General features: G+C 44.8%; 1 protein-coding gene and 1 pseudogene across 2 annotated transcripts in view; both read left to right on the top strand.

Moving 5' to 3' along the window:
* The window catches only part of enah (ENAH actin regulator), a 350,400-nt gene that overhangs the window by 196,645 nt on the left and 136,067 nt on the right, over nucleotides 1-17,688 (top strand). The gene's annotated exons all lie outside the window — the stretch shown is intronic.
* Nucleotides 2,737-3,042, top strand: LOC125452298 (large ribosomal subunit protein eL42-like; annotated as a pseudogene).

Raw genomic sequence — 17,688 nt, 5'->3', positions numbered from 1 at the left:
GTTCACAAAAAACAACTGCACCTCCCAGTCGCAAACCATTTCCACTCCCCCTCCCATTCTCTAGATGACATGTCCATCATGGGCCTCCTGCACTGCCACAATGATGCCACCCGAAGGTTGCAGGAACAGCAACTCATATTCCGCCTGGGAACCCTGCAGCCATATGGTATCAATGTGGACTTCACCAGTTTCAAAATCTCTCCTTCCCCTACTGCATCCCTCAACCAGCCCAGTTCGTCCCCTCCCCCCACTGCACCACACAACCAGCCCAGCTCTTCCCCCCCACCCACTGCATCCCAAAACCAGTCCAACCTGTCTCTGCCTCCCTAACCGGTTCTTCCTCTCACCCATCCCTTCCTCCCACCCCAAGCCGCACCCCCCGCTACCTACTAACCTCATCCCACCTCCTTGACCTGTCCGTCTTCCCTGGACTGACCTATCCCCTCCCTACCTCCCCACCTACACTCTCTCCACCTATCTTCTTTACTCTCCATCTTCGGTCCGCCTCCCCCTCTCTCCCTATTTATTCCAGTTCCCTCCCCCCATCCCCCTCTCTGATGAAGGGTCTAGGCCCGAAACGTCAGCTTTTGTGCTCCTGAGATGCTGCTTGGCCTGCTGTGTTCATCCAGCCTCACATTTTATTATCCTAGCCAATCTTATATCCATGTTAGCGGCTTGCCTCTCACACCATGGGCTCTTATTTTACCTAGCAGCCTTCTGTGCGACACCTTGTCATAGGCCTTCTGGAAGGCCAAGTAGGTAACATCCATTGGCCCTCCCTTGTTTAACGTGCTTGCCACTACTGCCAAGAATTCTAACAGATTCGTCAGCCATGATCTCTTGTTGATGAAACCATGCTGACTTTGTGCTATTTTACCATGTACTTCCAAGAATTCAGAAATCTCATCCTCCACAATGGATTCCAAAATCTTACCAGTGACCAAGGTCAGGCTAATCAGCTTGTCATTGCCCATCTTTTGCCTCACTCCCTCCTTAAACTGTGGGGTTATTGCATTGATTCTTCCAGATCTGTGAGACCGTCCCTGACTCAACTGATTCCTGAAAGATCACCACTTAATGCCTCCACTATCTCTTCAACTATCTCCTTTAGAGCTCTGGAATGTATTCCATCTGATCCAGGTGATTAATCCACCTTAAGATGTTTCAGTTTTTCTAGCACCTTCTCTTTGATGAAGGCCACCATACTCCCCTCTGTCCCCTCCCCCTCCTGACTCTGTTGAATTTTTGAGATGTAACTTGTGTCTTCCATTGTGAAGACTGACACAAAGTACTTGTTCAGTTCCTCTGCCATTTCTTTCTTTCCCATTACTACTTCTCCAGCATCATTTTCCAGCTGCCTAATGTCCACTTTTGCCTCCCATTTGCTCTTTGTATACCCAAAGAAAATCTTGCAATCTTCTTTTGCATTACTGGCTAGCTTATCCTCATAATTACTCTTTTCCCTCATTTTTTTGTTGTTCTCTATTGGTCTTTGTAGGCTTCCCACTGCCCTTTGACACATTATATGCTTTTTGTTTTGCTTTTATGCTGTCCCTGACTTCCCTTGTCAGCCATGGTTGCCTTGTGCTCCCTTAAGTATGCTTCATTTTATTAGGGATGAATTTTTGCTGAGTCTTCCAAATTATCCCCAGAAACTTCAGCCATTGCCATTCCACTGCCTTTCCTGCTAGGTTCCTCTCCCAGTCAATTCTGACCAGCTCCTCCCTCATGCCTCTGTAGTTGCCTCTATTCAACTGTAATATCTTTACATCTGATTCCAACTTCCCACTCTCAAATTGCAAAGTAAATTCTATCCTATATGGCTACTGCCTCCTAAGGGTTCCGTCACCTTAAACTGCCTTATCAAGTCTGCCTCATTACACATCATTAAATCCAATATTGCTTGCTCCCTAGTGGGCTCCACCACAAGCTGCTCCAAAAAGCCATCTCATAGCCATTCCAAAAATTCCTTTTCTTGTGATCCACTACCAACCTGACTTTCCCAGTCCAACTGCATATTGAAATTCCCCATGGTCACTGTTACCTTGCCTTTCTTACATGCCTTTTCTGTGTCCTAGTGGTATCTTGTGCCCTAATCCTGGCTACTGTTTGGATGCCTGTACATAACTCCCATTATGGTTTTCTTTTCCCCTCTGTGGTTCCTCAATTCTACCCATGCAGATTCTACGCCATGTGACCCTAGTTCGTTTCTTGCAGTCAATTTCATTTCATTTCTTACTAATAAGGCAACCCGCACCCTCTGTCCACCCGCCTTTCTTTTCAATAGGATGTATGAACTTGGATATTTAGCTCCCAGTCCTAATGGGAACTGCAGATGCTGGAGAATCCAAGACAACAAAATGTGAGGCTGGATGAACACAGTAGGCCAAGCAGATGCTGCTTGGCCTGCTGTGTTCATCCAGCCTCACATTTTGTTGTCTTATCTCCCAGTCCTGTTCTTTTTCAGCCATTTACTTCTCTCTTTGTGCCTTTAGATCATCTGTCTCACAGCAAATTCAGTGCATTCTATTGGAGTTCCCTTCATCTTTTTGACATTTTGTATGCCAAGCATGATCGATGCTTGGCTTTATTTCTCTTCCCTTCTTGTGTCCCAGTCTACTTACTGTTCCTGGCTTAAATCCTTCCAATTAGGGTTACCCCTTCGGTTCCTGTCCCCCTGACAAGCTCATTTAAACCAACCCAATGTCTGTCTCCACACGGGGTGAAGATGACAAGATGGCCAGTGTACCAAAAACCTGGCAGATGTATTGCAATAAATTTTTGTGGGCACCAGTCACAAAAGGTTACCCAGAATAAGAAAGGATTCCTCATATGCAGAAAGTAAGAGGTGTCCTGAGAGGAAGCAGAGTGATTACCGTGGACAGACAAAACCTATTTTGTGAAAAAAACGCTAAGACCACATAACATTGTGGAATTGTGGAATCTACCTGTCAACCAAGGAGAATACTGCCCATCGAGAAGTACAAGCTGTTTGATCTGGGAGGAGACAAGAAGAGGAAAGGCCAAGTCGTCGAGTTCTAAGCTGCGATCTTTGTCGTCTTTGGAATACAACAGTAGCAAATCTCCATGCAGGGATAACAGTCTCAAGTCCTGTTAAATTGTAACCCATCAAGCTTGTACAGGGCCCACCTGATCCAGAACTGGTCCCAATGCCTGCAACATCTGATGCTGGCCCTCCTAATGTCACGTCTGCAGCCACATGTTCACTGGATTGTTCATGCTGTTCTTATAGTCATGAGCATGTGATGCTGAAAGTATCCTGAGGTTGTTGCTGTTGAGGTCCTGCTTTTAAATTTCCATGCTAACCCCCGAATGCTGTATTCAGGATCTTACCCTACCATTTTCTTTCTACCTTTGTTGCTGCTACCAATGTCTGCAGAAATGTTCATGCTGTGTTCTTTCCATAGATGCTCCCAGACCTTTTGAATTTCTTCAGCAATTTCTGTTGTTGTGTGTTAATTATATGTTATCTTTACAATAAATATAAACTTACTATGAGAAAACAATTTCTGGTAACTTTACCTCTCTTATGTTAATTTTATTTTCCTTCTGTTTTACTTTTTAAAAAAATATTATTTTGCTTGATTAGTTTTACCTCCCTTTTGATAGTATTGCTTCCTGGAATCCCAATTGCTGCTACTTCTTTATTAATAGCATTTTTTGAAGTTTAAGCAATTTAGACTCTCCCTAACAGCAACTTTTCATCAGTCAGTAAATAATGAGATTTCATTATTTAAAAGGAAAATCTTACAGGTTCCTTTCATAGGTTGGTTAGTTAAATTGATCCACTATAAATCATGGGTATACCAAACTAAAACCAAAATATGTGCTGAATTTGCTATACCATTGTGGGGTGGCAAAAGGGATACACTGATTGCTTTTGGTTCTTTTTGGGCAACTGATGGACAATGCTGTTTGAAAGTGCACAAGACTGTTAGATGTAGGAGTAGAAGTTGGCCATTTGGTCTATCAAGTATCGTCTGCCATCCAATGAGATCATGGCTGATTTGATAATCCCCAATTCCACTTCAGAGTCATAGAGTCATACAGCATAGAAACAGACCCTTTGGTCCAACTAGTCCCTGTCAACTGTGTTCCCAAACTAAAGAAGTCCCACTTGTCTGCGCTTGGCCTATATCCCTCTTAAACTTTCCTATGCGTGTACTTATCCAAATGCTTTTTAAACATTGTAACTATACCTGCATCCACCACTTCCTCTGGCAGTTTATTCCATACACGAGCCACTCTCTGTGTAAAAAAAGTTGCCCCTCATGTCCTTTATAAGTCTTTCTCTTCTCACCTTAAAAATATGCACCCTAGTTTTGAACTCCTCCACCTTAGTGAAAAAGCCTTTGTTATTCACCTTATCTATGCCCCAACATCATTTTATAAAACTCTATAAGGTCACCCTTCAACTTCTTATGTTCCAGTGGAAAAAATGTCCTAGCTTATCTAGCCTATTTTTATAACTCAAGCCCTCCATGCTTGGCAATATCCTGGTAAATCTTTTCTGAACCCTCCCCAATTTAATTATATTCTTCGTCTAATAGGGCAACCAGAACTGCACACAGTACTCCAGAAGAGGCCTCACCAATGTCCTGCACAACTTCAGCATGATGTTGCAACTGCTATACTCATAGGTCTGAGCAATGAAGGCAATAGTGTTAAATGCCTTCTTAACCATCCTGTGTATCTGTGACGTAAATTTCAAAAAATTATGTACCTGAATCCCTTGGTCTCTCTGTTCTACAATACTACCCAGGGCCCTACCATTAATTGTAAAAGACCTGCCTTTTGTTTGTTTTACCAAAATGCAGTACCTCACATTTATTCAAATTAAATCCCATCTGCCACTCCTGAGCCTATTGACCCAATCGATCAAGATCTCGTAGATAATCTTCTTCACTGTCCACTGTACCACCAATTTTGGTGTCATCTGTAAACTTACTAACCATATCTTCTATATAAATGACAAACAAAAGTGGACCCAGTACTTTTCGAAGATAACAAGGCATAGAGCTGGATGAACACAGCAGGCCAAGCAGCATCAGAGGAGCAGGAAAGCTGACGTTTCGGGTCTGGACCCTTCTTCGGCCTAGGCCCGAAATGTTAGCTTTTGTGCTGCTGGGCCTGCTGTGTTCATCCAGCCTCACGTTTTATTGTCTTGGAGTCTCCAGCATCTGCAGTTCCCATTATCACAGTAAAATTCCAAGAATCCTTAGATTGTCAAAAATTCCCAGAGGTTGGAAAATTGCCAATGAAACACCATTGGAAAATTTCCTTTACTTAAAGAAGGAGTGAAGCAAATAAAAAGTCAACTAGTTCGCATAATATCTGTCTAGACTGCATTTATTGCCCATCCCTATTGCCTACAGGGTAGTTAAGAGTCAACCACATTGCTGTGGGTCTGGAGTCACACGTAGGCCAAACCAGGTAAAGATGGCAGTTTCCTTCCCTAAAGGAATCAAATGGGTTTTTCCAACAATCGACAATGGAATCATGGTCATCATTAGACTCTCAGTTCCAGATATTTATTAGATTCAAATTCCATGATCCGACATGGTGGGATTTCAACCCAGGCCCCCAGATCATTATCTGGGTCTCTGGATTAATAGTTCAGTGATAATACCACTAGGCCATCACTTCTCATCATCTTGTACACCTCTGTCAGGCCACCTCTCATCCTTCTTCGCTCTCTCCTCGTAAGACTCGCCCTCCAGTCCAGGCAGCATCCTAATAAATCTCCTCTGCACCCTCTGTAAAGCTTCCACATCCTTCCTATAACAAGGCGACCAGAACTAAACACACTATTCCAAGTGTGGGTTAACAAGGATTTTATAGCGCTGCAGAGTAACCTCACGGCTGTTAAATCAATCCCCCAGCTAATGAAACCCAACACACCATATGCGTTCTTAATGACCCTAACAACTTTGAGGGATCTATGGACATGGATCCCAAGATCCCTCTGTTCCTCCCCATTGCCCAGAATCCTGCCAATAACCCGGTAATAAAATGTGAGGCTGGATGAACACAGCAGGCCCAGCAGCATCTCAGGAGCACAAAAGCTGACGTTTCGGGCCTAGACCCTTCATCAGAGAGGGGGATGGGGTGAGGGTTCTGGAATAAATAGGGAGAGACTTTAACTTTCCTAATATTGATTGGAACCTCCTTCGAGCAGAAGATTTGAATGGAGCCGTTTTTGTAGGGTGTGTTCAGGAGGGTTTCCTAACGCAGTACGTTGACAGGCCGACGAGGGGAGAGGCCATTCTAGACTTGGTGCTCGGAAACGAGCCGGGGCAGGTATCAGATCTTGTGGTGGGAGAGCATTTTGGTGATAGTGACCATAACTGCCTCACATTCTACATAGCTATGGAGAAGGAGAGGATTAGGCAAAATGGGAGGATATTTAATTGGGGAAGAGGAAACTATGATGCGATTAGACATGAGTTAGGAAGCATGGACTGGGAGCAGTTGTTCCATGGTAAGGGAACTATAGACATGTGGAGACGGTTTAAGGAACAGTTGTTGGGAGTGATGAGTAAATATGTCCCTCTGAGACAGGCAAGAAGGGGTAAGATTAAGGAACCTTGGATGACGAGAGCGGTGGAGCTTCTAGTGAAAAGGAAGAAGGTAGCTTACATAAGGTGGAGGAAGCTAGGGTCAAGTTCAGCTAGAGAGGATTACATGCAGGCAAGGAAGGAGCTCAAAAATGGTCTGAGGAGAGCCAGGAGGGGGCACGAGAAAGGCTTGGCAGAAGGAATCCGGGAAAATACAAAGGCATTTTACACTTACGTGAGGAATAAGAGAATGATCAAAGAAAGAGTAGGGCCGATCAGGGATAACATAGGGAACTTGTGTGTGGAGCCTGAGGAGGTAGGGGAAGCCCTAAATGAGTTTTTTGCTTCTGTCTTTACGAAAGAAACGAACTTTGTAGTGAATGAAACCTTTGAAGAGCAGGTGTGCATGCTGGAATGGATAGAGATAGACGAAGCTGATGTGCTGAAAATTTTGTCAAACATTAAGATTGACAAGTCGCCAGGCCCGGATCAGATTTGTCCTCGGCTGCTTTGGGAAGCGAGAAATGCAATCGCTTCGCCACTTGTGAAGATCTTTGCATCCTCGCTCTCCACTGGAGTCGTACCTGAGGACTGGAGAGAGGCAAATGTAATTCCTCTCTTCAAGAAAGGAAATAGGGAAATCCCCGGCAATTATAGACCGGTAAGTCTCTCGTCTGTCGTCTGCAAGGTGTTAGAAAGGATTCTGAGGGATAAGATTTATGACCATCTGGAAGAGCATGGCTTGATCAAATACAGTCAACACGGCTTTGTGAGGGGTAGGTCATGCCTTACAAACCTTATCGAGTTTTTTGAGGATGTGACTAGAAAAGTTTTTGAGGGTCGAGCTGTGGATGTGGTGTATATGGACTTCAATAAGGCATTTGATAAGGTTCCCCATGGTAGGCTCATTCAGAAGGTCAGGAGGAATGGGATACAGGGGAACTTAGCTGCTTGGATACAGAATTGGCTGGCCAACAGAAGACAGCGAGTGGTAGTAGAAGGAAAATATTCTGCCTGGAAGTCAGTGGTGAGTGGAGTTCCACAGGGCTCTATCCTTGGGCCTCTACTGTTTGTAATTTTTATTAATGACTTGGACGAGGGAATTGAAGGATGGGTCAGCAAGTTTGTAGACGACACAAAGGTCGGAGGTGTCGTTGACAGTGTAGAGGGCTGTTGTAGGCTGCAGCGGGACATTGACAGGATGCAGAGATGGGCTGAGAGGTGGCAGATGGAGTTCAACCTGGATAAATGCGAGGTGATGCATTTTGGAAGGTCGAATTTGAAAGCTGAGTACAGGATTAAGGATAGGATTCTTGGCAGTGCGGAGGAACAGAGGGATCTTGGTGTGCAGATACATAGATCCCTTAAAATGGCCACCCAAGTGGACAGGGTTGTTAAGAAAGCATATGGTGTTTTGGCTTTCATTAACAGGGGGATTGAGTTTAAGAGTCGTGAGATCTTGTTGCAGCTCTATAAAACTTTGGTTAGACCGCACTTGGAATACTGCGTGCAGTTCTGGGCGCCCTATTATAGGAAAGATGTGGATGCTTTGGAGAGGGTTCAGAGGAGGTTTACCAGGATGCTGCCTGGACTGGAGGGCTTATCTTATGAAGAGAGGTTGACTGAGCTCGGTCTCTTTTCATTGGAGAAAAGGAGGAGGAGAGGGGACCTAATTGAGGTATACAAGATAATGAGAGGCATAGATAGAGTTGATAGCCAGAGACTATTTCCCAGGGCAGAAATGGCTAGCACGAGGGGTCATAGTTTTAAGCTGGTTGGTGGAAAGTATAGAGGGGATGTCAGAGGCAGGTTCTTTACGCAGAGAGTTGTGAGAGCATGGAATGCGTTGCCAGCAGCAGTTGTGGAAGCAAGATCATTGGGGTCATTTAAGAGACTGCTGGACATGCATATGGTCACAGAAATTTGAGGGTGCATACATGAGGATCAATGGTCGGCACAACATTGTGGGCTGAAGGGCCTGTTCTGTGCTGTACTGTTCTATGTTCTATGTTCTAGAGCGGAAGGCGGACCGAAGATGGAAAGAAAAGAAGATAGGTGGGGAGGAGAGTATAGGTGGGGAGGTAGGGAGGGGATAGGTCAGTCCAGGGAAGACGGACAGGTCAAGGAGGTGGGATGAGGTTAGTAGGTAGGAGATGGAGGTGCGGCTTGGGGTGGGAGGAAGGGATGGGTGGGAGGAAGAACAGGTTAGGGAGGCAGAGACAGGTTGGACTGGTTTTGGGATGCAATGGGTGGAGGGGAAGAGCTGGGCTGGTTGTGTGGTGCAGTGGGGGGAGGGGACGAACTGGGCTGGTTTTGGGATGCGGTGGGTGAAGGGGAGATTTTGAAACTGGTGAAGTCCACATTGATACCATTGGGCTGCAGGGTTCCCAAGCGGAATGAGTTGCTGTTCCTGCAACCTTCGGGTGGCATCGTTGTGGCACTGCAGGAGGCCCATGATGGACATGTCATCTAAAGAATGGGAGGGGGAGTGGAAATGGTTTGCGATTGGGAGGTGCAGTTGTTTATTGCGAACCGAGCGGAGGTGTTCTGCAAAGCGGTCCCCAAGCCTCCGCTTGGTTTCTCCAATGTAGAGGAAGCCACACCGGGTACAGTGGATGCAGTATACCACATTGGCAGATGTGCAGGTGAACCTCTGCTTAATGTGGAAAGTCATCTTGGGGCCTGGGATAGGGGTGAGGGAGGAGGTGTGGGGGCAAGTGTAGCATTTCCTGCGGTTGCAGGGGAAGGTGCCGGGTGTGGTGGGGTTGGAGGGCAGTGTGGAGCGAACAAGGGAGTCATGGAGAGAGTGGTCTCTCTGGAAAGCAGACAGGGGTGGGGATGGGAAAATGCCTTGGGTGGTGGGGTCGGATTGTAGATGGCGGAAGTGTTGGAGGATGATGCGTTGTATCCGGAGGTTGGTGGGGTGGTGTGTGAGAACGAGGGGCATCCTCTTTGGGCGGTCGTGGCGGGGGCGGGGTATTCTGCATTCAAATTCGACCTTCCAAAATAAATGACTTCACACTTTTCTGGGTTGTGTTCTGTCTGCCACTTCTTTGCCCAGATCTGCATCCTGTCAATATTCCATTGCAACCTACAACAGCCCTCCCCACTATCCTCAACTCCACCAACCTTAGGCATGTGTGACTGCAATAAATCAAACCAAATCAAATCAGGTGGATGCTAAGAGGCTTCAACTGGATTTAGACAGGGCAAGTGAGTGGATAAGAACATGCTAGTTGGACTACAATGTGGTAAAATGTGAAATTACCCACTTTGATGGGAAAAGCAGAAATGCATAATATTTCCTAGATGGTTAAAAATTGGGAAGTCTTGATGCCCAGCCAGATCCACATGTCCTTGTTCATTAGACCCTGGAAGTTGACAAGCAGCTGCAGCAAGCAATTAAGAAGACAATGTTTGATACCATAATTTTAGGGCCCGAACACTTTTTTTATGTCCTTTGCCCACCCTTACATGCCAGACCTTGCCATCATATGGGCTGCTTTCAGCACAACTACTTCATCTTTACCCACTTGCTTTTTTCTTCCCTGCCATACCATTATCCATCCTTGTGTTTGCCTAACAGTTGTTCTGTCTCTTTGGGTTCCATCCCCACCTATCCTGTCACTCCTTTTCTAGGTCCCCACCCCATGCTTGTCTTCAGCACATATACCGCCTTTTTCTAGCTACTACTCGTTCTAATGAAGTGTCACTAGACCTAAAACATTGACTCTGCTTTCTTTCCACAGATGCTGCTCAACATGCTGAGCTTTTCCAGCAATCTGCGTGTTTCCCGCAGATTTCTAGTATCTGCAGTTCTTCATTTTATTTTTGTTTTCTTTTGAAAAAGAACCAGCCATTTAGGTATAACTGTCAGGCAGTATTATAGCTAAACAGTCAAATTGGCTGAGAAAAATTGTTTCCTATCCTTTGGTAGATGCACTTTAATTGAAAGTTGTGTTTAATCGCACCATATTGGGGCTTTGCAGAGTTGAGCAATCAGCATCTGACTCACTGGAAACAAATATTAATTATTTAGCAAGACCAGGAAATGCAGAGCATTCTAGCAAGGGACAGGGCACTGAAATAGACAAACTTAACATCCACACTGCCCTCCAACCCCACCACACCCGGCACCTTCCCCTGCAACCGCAGGAAATGCTACACTTGTCCCCACACCTCCTCCCTTACCCCCATCCCAGGCCCCAAGATGACATTCCGCATCAAGCAGAGGTTCACCTGCACATCTGCCAATGTGGTATACTGCATCCACTGTACCCGGTGCGGCTTCCTCTACATTGGGGAAACCAAGCGGAGGCTTGGGGACCGCTTTGCAGAACACCTCCGCTCAGTTCGCAACAAACAACTGCACCTCCCAGTCGCAAACCATTTCCACTCCCCCTCCCATTCTCTTGATGACATGTCCATCATGGGCCTCCTGCACTGCCACAATGATGCCACCCGAAGGTTGCAGGAACAGCAACTCATATTCCGCCTGGGAACCCTGCAGCCATATGGTATCAATGTGGACTTCACCAGTTTCAAAATCTCCCCTTCCCCTACTGCATCCCTAAACCAGCCCAGTTCATCCCCTCCCCCCACTGCACCACACAACCAGCCCAGCTCTTCCCCCCCACCCACTGCATCCCAAAACCAGTCCAACCTGTCTCTGCCTCCCTAACCGGTTCTTCCTCTCACCCATCCCTTCCTCCCACCCCAAGCCGCACCCCCCGCTACCTACTAACCTCATCCCACCTCCTTGACCTGTCCGTCTTCCCTGGACTGACCTATCCCCTCCCTACCTCCCCACCTACACTCTCTCCGCCTATCTTCTTTACTCTCCATCTTCGGTCCGCCTCCCCCTCTCTCCCTGTTTATTCCAGTTCCCTCCCCCCATCCCCCTCTCTGATGAAGGGTCTAGGCCCGAAACGTCAGCTTTTGTGCTCCTGAGATGCTGCTTGGCCTGCTGTGTTCATCCAGCCTCACATTTTATTAAACTTAACCCATGATATCTAGAAATAGTTATGCTCATGGCTGATAAGGATTTACACAGATTAAAAGGTTACCTCTGTTACTCATCTATGAACACGCTTGCCTAATGGCAACTTGATTCTACTGAGACTGAACAATATGGTTGAAGATGCATTGGGATTTGAGTTGAAGCAATGATTCACATACAGACAGAGAAATCACATGAACATGGCCAGAGTTCCAGAGCTCAGGATGGAAGTAATGATAGATGGCACTACTTGTGCTGCCAGAAATGGGACCACACCTTCAAATTAAACTATGTGTTTTTTAGATTTTATATATAGTTAAATAAGAAATTTCTGCTCTGCTGCTGCTTTACTTGCTGTACAAACTTGTAAATATTTAATAATTTGCCCACCACAGATTTACCCATGCATGATGAATAGATTGTCTAAATGACTACTTTGGTATCAGAAATAAGATAACAAAGTGTGAAGCTGGATGAACACAGCAGGCCAAGCAGCATCTCAGGAGCACAAAAGCGGACGTTTCGGGCCCAGACCATTCTTCAGAAGGGGGGATGGGGAGAGGGTTCTGGAATAAATAGGGAGAGAAGGGGAGGTGGATTGAAGATGGAGAGAAAAGAAGATAGGTAGAGAGGAGAGTATAGGTGGGGAGGTAGGGAACGGATAGGTCAGTCCAGGGAAGACGAACAGGTCAAGGAAGCGGGATGAGGTTGGTAGGTAGGAAATGGAGGTGTGGCCAGAGGTGGGAGGAGGGATGGGTGAGAGGAAGAACAGGTTAGGGTGGCGGGGACAGGCTCTGCTGGTTTTGGGATGCAGTGGGGGGGATGGGAGATTTTGAAGCTTGTGAAGTCTACACATTGATACCATCGGGCTGCAGGGTCCAGCGGAATATGAGTTGCTGTTCCTGCAACCTTCGGGTGGCATCATTGTGTCACTGCAGGAGGCCCATGATGGACATGACGTCTGAGGAATGGGAGGGGGAGTTGAAATGGTTCGCGAATGGGAGGTGCAGTTGTTTATTGCGAACCGAGCGGAGGTGTTCTGCAAAGCGGTCCAGAAGCCTCCGCTTGGTTTCCCCAATGTAGAGGAAGCCACAGTGGATACAGTATACCACATTGGCAGATGTGCAGGTGAACATCTGCTTAATGTGGAAAGTCATCTAAGGGCCTGTGATGGGAGTGAGGGAGGAGGTGTGGGGGCAAGTGTAGCACTTCCTGCGGTTGCAGGGGAAGGTCTGGGTTGTTTGTATTTAGAATGCTTGCACTTCTCAAGTGTCTCTCTCTTCTGAGTTATGACAATTGTAGTAAACAGTGAGTGTTCAGTCCTGTGTAATCAAGTTTATATAATCAATGAGTGGTACATTTATGAGCTTTTGTACAGTTCATTTTGCACCTTAGATCTTGGTGTCATTAATCTTTGTACTTTATTGGAACAGCGACACTGAACATTTGCTGTGAAGCTGTCAGATCATTTCATCAGGAAATCATTGTGCTTTGTTTTGATTTTCTCAATCAGTAAGATCTGTAAAATGTGGTAAAATAAATGAAATAAACAGAAAGTGCTGAGAACATACAGCAGGACCAGCAGCAATTGTAAAGAGAGAAAAAAAAAGTCTTGTGTTATAGGAAAAATATTAGCTGCTTAATATTACCATATGTTTTTGGTTTGACTTCAGATTTCGAAGATCTGCAAAAATTGCACTAATAATGATTGGCGGATTTAATCTTGCAAGTAGGTTTGAAATTGTTGGTAAATGCTGTGAGAGTCTCTCTAAATGGAAAGATTATTCTCATAGTGATGTGTTTTTTTGATAGTTGATAAATGTTGCACAGTTAAGATTCATAGTTCAAATCAAGTTTTAATTGCTTTTGGTTTTGTCTTAAGATTTTTCTTGGTGGATTAAACCATATACATAATTTGTAGCAAGTGCAAGAATCAAACTGAAAGCAGTCATTGATAGGGTTAAATCTGCATGGAAGCTGGAATGATCACAAGCTCCTTGGATAATAACTTTAATTCCTTGCTGATTGTCCATAAAGTCTCCGCAAGCTTGCCTCTTCTTTTATTCATTCTTATCTGTCACCTTCTTTTGCTTTTACTTCTACTTGTCTGTCCCTGTCTCCATGTTGTTAGTAGCTCAGCTGCTACCCAACACATATCTTCATATGTAATGCAATTGTTCCAAATCAAGTTGTCATTTTCTGCAATAAATCTATTTTGCTAAACCTGACCTTGCCATGACAAAAAGCAAGAAGACAATTTGTCATGAGGATCAAAGGAAGAGGAAGTAATACCAGCCTTGAAACCAATCAAACCAGTGTGGTTAGCTGTACTTGTGGGGAGGCAAGGTGTAGAGATGAAAACTTTTAAGTTGGATATGTGAACCGACCCAAAGGGAAATTGAAGGAGATGGAAAAAGATATTACAGTTTGGTTCAGCACTCATAAATTTGGATGTTAATATTTCTTTCCATTCTCCCCTTCTTGATGCCATTGAATACTGTTTGAGCATGGTTATGGGTGCTGACCAGAATTCCAAATACTAGGAAAAGTATATGACTCACCCTAGAAATGCTGCATAAAGCCCCTGAGAACTCAATTAAGAGAGCAAAATTTCATGCAAGATCAGTCCTATGTATTTTGGCTGAAGGAACAGGAAGCATGGGAGATAGAATCTGAGGATTTTCTTCTACGCTCACAGATTCTGTCTTTGGGTTGCTGTTCCTTCAGTTTTATTTATCATGCCCTTTACCGTGCTGAGGTGCCTGATTGTCTTGGACATCAGCATGTTCTGGGTGTTTGCCAGAACCTGCCCTGGGCTGTGGAGAGTTCTCCCAACAACTGGTTGTGCTCATCACCACTGCCATTGAGGGGAGTGATGTGAGTGGCCTTGCCCCAGGTTGCACAGCCATCCAGTTCTAGGATTCCAATGGCTACCAGGCAGGTGGGGTCTCTAGCCTTGACACACATAACGTTGTGACCTTTGCACATCATACAGTACCTGGTTGATGCAGCTGACAGGCATTGGCTCTGGAGAAGTGGGTCTTAACAGTGGCTTGAGCAGCAGTCAGCTATTGGACTGCTGCTTGTCAGAGAATAAACACTGTGGAATCCGTAACTTCTCTATCTTGCATTATTCCCCTGCCAGCAGAGGCATACTTGGCTCAGGCCCCTGGCCCTCGAGGAACTAACTAAAACATTGTGGGCCCAGCTTGATGTCATGTTGCTTTATAAGTCTGTGAGACAGCTGTTTCAATTAGGACAATAGCCTCCAGGTGTTAATAAGGCAGACTTTGCAGGGTTGATAGGACTGTTTCTGTCTTTGTCTTTTTGGGTGCCTTGGTCAATACCAGGTGATCTTTTTGGCTTCATTTCTGTGAGACTTTGTCATGATTGGTATAACCAAATGACATGCTGGGCCATTTCAGAGGGCAATTGAGAGTCAAACACATTGCTGTAGACCAAGTGAAGATGGCACTTTTCCTTCCCTGTAGGGTATTCGTCAGCGAGCTTCATGGCCATCAGTATGTAGAACATAGAACAGCACAGAACAGTCCTTTGGCCTGCAATGTTGTGTCGACCTCTTATCCTACTCTTAAGGTCAACCTACCCTGCATGCCCTACATTTTACTATCATAGATTCTTAATTGCAGATTTTTTTACTGAATTCAAATTCTATCATCTGCCGTGGCAGGATTCATACCCAGGTTCTAAGCTGGTTCACTAATGTCCTTTAGGGAAGGAAACTGCCATCTGTACCTGGTCTAGCCGACATGTGACTCCAGATCCACAGCAATGTGATTGACTCTTAACTGCCCTCTGGGCAATTAGGGATGGGCAATAAATGCAGCCTAGCCAGCGATGCCCTCATCCTGTTAATGAATAAGGACAAAAAAAAATTAGCTGAGTTCCTGGGTTAATAGCCTAATGATAATACCACTAGGCCATCACCTGCCCAATTTTTAAATTCTTATTTTTTAAGAAGAGGTAGAAGAAAAACACTGAAGACCTAATCACAAACTGAAGATATTTTACTTTAAAGATTAGAAACGTTCACTTGCCGTACTCAGCAATCAGCTTCTTTGTCTGCACTCACGTCATGCTGTGCTACATAACGTCACTTGCTGCAGATCTCACTTCAGGTCAGCCTCTTATCTACTCTTTTTATCATCTCCTGCTCACCTTTCAATTTAAAGAGTGTCCTGCTTGCTTCCTTAAATTCCCCTTTATACTGAATTTCCAGTTCAAACTAAATTTTCAATTCTGCTGAAGTTGCTCACAGTGGCTGTGCACCTTGTTGGGTTTTCTTGTGAAGATAGATTGGACAGACTGGGATTTAGAACAGTAAGTGGTGGCTTCATTGAAATGTATGAGATGTTGAATGGTTTTGACTATTTGAATATGGGAAGCACCCTTCCTCTTGCGTGTCACTCCTGAACTAGGGGGTGCCCTGTCAAGACAGAGAGAGAATCTTTTCCTGAGAAGGAGCTAGAAGTCATATATTTAAAAAAGAACTTAAGAAGTCCTTTGGCCCATCAACTCTCTGCTGGCCTATATACATTAATTCTACTTTCGGATTACCTACGTTTACTCTGAGAGCTTATATACATCTGCTTCAGTTTAGAAGAAACTTAGCTTATGCTTATTAAACAGAAACGTAACACTTTTAAAAAGTAGTTTTTAGTTAATTGCTAAATATAAAGCAATATTGCAATTTAGAAGATATAAATTCTGAAGATCCTCTCACTCACACACTCCTAGCTTCATACTCTGCACCTTAATTAGTATTATATACAGATGAATTAATGTTCAGTTACTACTGAATTTCCAACTTAATAGTTTCTTTTTAGCTGCTTAGGTCAATGGTTCAGATTGCAATATTATAGTTTGTTTAGTTTGCATGAAATACCATGAAAGGATTTCTATTGCTCCATGAGATTGTGAGCCTTGTAGTTTCCTTTTTATCATATTTCAGACAAAGTGACTGACCTCCATGCATGGACATGTAGATGTCTTCCTGATCCTTTCCTTTGCGTAATTGTTTTTCATTGCCACATCTGCAACTGCCTGACTGGTAGCCATGATGTAGAAGTTCCGGCTGGATTGGGATGGACAAGGTCAGAAGTTAGACGACACCAGATTATAGTCCAGCAGGTTTATTTGAAATAACAAGCTTTCTGACCGCTGCCCCTTTGGTCTGGTGAAGTGAAGAAAAGCGTACTGGTGTACAGAATTTATTTGCAGAGAAATCAATGGGCAGAGAGATCAGAAATCCTACAAATGGTTCGAGTGGAGTGTTGAATAATAACTCTCTGCAGGTGATCAAAAATGCCAGATTGTGTGAGTAAAGTGTCAACAGCTGAATAGTAAGTGAAGGGGATGACCTGTAATCTGATTAAGTAATGCAGAGAGATAATTACACAAAATTAATAACAAGTGGTGTTGGAGACAAACCACATGGCTGGAATAACATGATGGTTATAAGAGTCACATGCCAAGAGTCTAACCAAAGTAATAAGTAATCCAAAATTGTACAAACTAATTAAGGTAGGGAGATCGTAACAAGTTATTAAGGTGATGGTGCCCAAACAGGACGGTAAGGAAGATCTTACAAATACAGAACAGTATGGTGGGGTTACATGCATGAACCCAAGATCGTGGTTGAGGCTGTCTTCATGGGTACGGAACTTGACTGTCAGTTTCTGCTTGGCAATTCTGCATTGTTGTGCATCTTAAAGGCCACTTTGGAGGAAGTTTACCCGAAGATCGGAGGCTGATTGTCCTTGACCGCTGAAGTGTTCCCCCACTGGGAAGGAACATTCCTATCTGGTGTTTGTTATGCGGTGTCTATTCATCTGTTGCCGTAAGGTCTGTATGGTCTCGCCAATATACCATGCCTTGGGACATCCTTGCCTGCGGCGTATGAGGTAGACAACATTGGCTGAGTCACATGAGTGCCTGCCATGTCCGTGGTGGGTGGTGCTCCCACGTGTGATGGTTGTATCCATGTCGACGATCTGACATGTGTTCCAGAGGTTGCCATGGCAGGGTTGTGAGGTGTTGTGGTCGATGTTGTCCTGAAGGCTGGGAAGTTTGCTGCAAATGATGGTCATT

The sequence above is a fragment of the Stegostoma tigrinum genome, chromosome 4, assembly GCF_030684315.1.
Source record: "Stegostoma tigrinum isolate sSteTig4 chromosome 4, sSteTig4.hap1, whole genome shotgun sequence".
Taxonomy (NCBI): Eukaryota; Metazoa; Chordata; class Chondrichthyes; order Orectolobiformes; family Stegostomatidae; genus Stegostoma; species Stegostoma tigrinum.
The sequence above is the reverse complement of the archived record's forward strand: the minus strand, read 5'-3'. Positions and strand labels throughout refer to the sequence as shown.